Source organism: Pseudophryne corroboree, chromosome 4 (assembly GCF_028390025.1).
Source record: "Pseudophryne corroboree isolate aPseCor3 chromosome 4, aPseCor3.hap2, whole genome shotgun sequence".
Lineage (NCBI taxonomy): Eukaryota > Metazoa > Chordata > Amphibia > Anura > Myobatrachidae > Pseudophryne > Pseudophryne corroboree.
The window spans coordinates 19092430-19094929 of record NC_086447.1 but is presented as its reverse complement, the minus strand read 5'-3'; the positions used below and the strand labels follow the sequence as shown (position 1 = coordinate 19094929).

The window sequence follows — 2500 nt, the reverse complement described above, 5'->3', positions numbered from 1 at the left end:
CGACTACGACCGCATGGTTGTTTTATTTTTCAGAAAATTTACTAAAAGCTTGAAACCAGTGTTGCTCAGGGTGAGTCAGGAACTGGCACATCAAAATCTTTAGGATGACTGCCTGTTCTCTCTTTCTCTATCCGTCATTCTCCTCCTCTACTTGAGACTGAGCCCAGGAATCTCAGCAGCCATACTAAGTAGCATTTATTAATTACAAATGCATTTTGAATGTCAAATTTGTAAGAAAGTTTTGTACATTTAGCAAAATATCAAATTCATTTGAAAGAAAATAATGTCCACTCAAAGTAAAAAGAGCTTTGGTTACTTTCAATGCACAACATTTTACTTTCAAATCGTGTCAGATGACTTTCAGTGCTAATTATTATATCATTAACCTCTCCTTTATTAAAAATTGTGCTTTAATGCAAAAAAAGAAAAATAATTGTTTGTGCATACTCTCATGTAGCACAATTATCTTCACTAGCTCAAAAGGGCCGCTCATTGTCCAACATGAATTGTCAAATCAGAACAAACAATGGAATATCCCCATCATTCCTGGAACACTTGATTAGTTTACAAAACAAGCAAAATTTAAAAGAGTGTAGAAGATTTGATAGGCTCAAGCATCTCTAATCTTGATGTAAGTTTGGCTACACTAAAAAATCTATTGAAAGTGCTTTCCAAACTAGCTCTGTAGCCAGTTGATAGTAATTTCACAAATATAAGTCAAACTATTAGTGATATTTTCCAAATGATTAAACATGACAATTTGTGTGATAAAGCAACACAGGAATAAGTAGTTGAATCTCTTTTGTGTAGTCAAATCATTTTTCATTTTGCTTGGAAAGTTGATAATGTTTAAAATTAACACTCAATCATTTTAATAGCACGTAATATCACAGCAGTATGATTATGGAATCCTTCGATAGCTCAGCTGGTAGAGCGGAGGACTGTAGAGGAGATTGGTACAGAAATCCTTAGGTCGCTGGTTCATTTCCGGCTCAAAGAATGACGCTTTTGATAAACTTAGATGTCAGTACTGACATTTTACAAACCCAAAACTATACCAAGTATAAAGCATTCTCCAAGTTATATTTTAAAAATCATTAACGCAGGTCACTGTGGTCAGGATTAACTTCCCATGGAAATCATCTCTGATACAATATTACTTCAGTCTTCCTCACAGCCTGAAATGAAGTAGCTCAACCCATAGAGAAACTTTTGTGAAAACATCACATTGAGTGAGAGGTAGTCGTGGCCGAGTGGTTAAGGCGATGGACTAGAAATCCATTGGGGTCTCTCCGCGCAGGTTCAAATCCTGCCGACTACGACCGCATGGTTGTTTTATTTTTCAGAAAATTTACTGAAAGCGTGAAACCAGTGTTGCTCAGGGTGAGTCAGGAACTGGCACATCAAAATCTTTAGGATGCCTGCCTGTTCTCTCTTTCTCTATCCGTCATTCTCCTCCTCTACTTGAGACTGAGCCCAGGAATCTCAGCAGCCATACTAAGTAGCATTAATTAATTACAAATGCATTTTGAATGTCAAATTTGTAAGAAAGTTTTGTACATTTAGCAAAATATCAAATTCATTTGAAAGAAAATGATGTCCACTCAAAGTAAAAAGAGCTTTGGTTACTTTCAATGCACAACATGTTACTTTCAAATCGTGTCAGATGACTTTCAGTGCTAATTATTATATCATTAACCTCTCCTTTATTAAAAATTGTGCTTTATGCAAAAAAAGAAAAAGCACAATTATTAAAAATTGTGCTTTAATGCAAAAAAATAAAAATAATTGTCTGTGCATACTCTCATGTAGCACAATTATCTTCACTAGCTCAAAAGGGCCGCTCATTGTCCAACATGAATTGTCTAATCAGAACAAACAATGGAATATCCCCATCATTCCTGGAACACTTGATTAGTTTACAAAACAAGCAAAATTTAAAAGAGTGTAGAAGATTTGATAGGCTCAAGCATCTCTAATCTTGATGTAAGTTTGGCTACACTAAAAAATCTATTGAAAGTGCTTTCCAAACTAGCTCTGTAGCCAGTTGATAGTAATTGCACAAATATAAGTCAAACTATTAGTGATATTTTCCAAATGATTAAACATGACAATTTGTGTGATAAAGCAACACAGGAATAAGTAGTTGAATCTCTTTTGTGTAGTCAAATCATTTTTCATTTTGCTTGGAAAGTTGATAATGTTTAAAATTAACACTCAATCATTTTAATAGCACGTAATATCACAGCTGTATGATCATGGAATCCTTAGATAGCTCAGCTGGTAGAGCAGAGGACTGTAGAGGAGATTGGTACAGAAATCCTTAGGTCGCTGGTTCAATTCCGGCTCAAAGGATGACGCTTTTGATAAACTTAGATGTCAGTACTGACATTTTACAAACCCAAAACTATACCAAGTATAAAGCATTCTCCAAGTTATATTTTAAAAATCATTAACGCAGGTCACTGTGGTCAGGATTAACTTCCCATGGAAATCATCT

General features: G+C 34.9%; 3 non-coding genes across 3 annotated transcripts in view; all 3 read left to right on the top strand.

Annotated features, from left to right (window-relative positions):
* TRNAS-AGA (transfer RNA serine (anticodon AGA)) overlaps positions 1–8 on the top strand; it is an 82-nt gene extending 74 nt beyond the window's left edge. The window contains exon 1 of the tRNA in view: positions 1–8. This exon is cut by the window's left edge and continues 74 nt beyond it. This is a non-coding gene — a tRNA (tRNA-Ser).
* Positions 9–1239: 1231 nt separating this feature from the next.
* TRNAS-AGA (transfer RNA serine (anticodon AGA)) lies at positions 1240–1321 on the top strand. The gene has a single exon. It is a non-coding gene; the product is annotated as a tRNA-Ser (tRNA).
* Positions 1322–2265: 944 nt separating this feature from the next.
* On the top strand, positions 2266–2355 carry TRNAY-GUA (transfer RNA tyrosine (anticodon GUA)). The gene is given in 2 exon segments: positions 2266–2302; positions 2320–2355. It is a non-coding gene; the product is annotated as a tRNA-Tyr (tRNA).
* Positions 2356–2500: the final 145 nt, after the last annotated feature.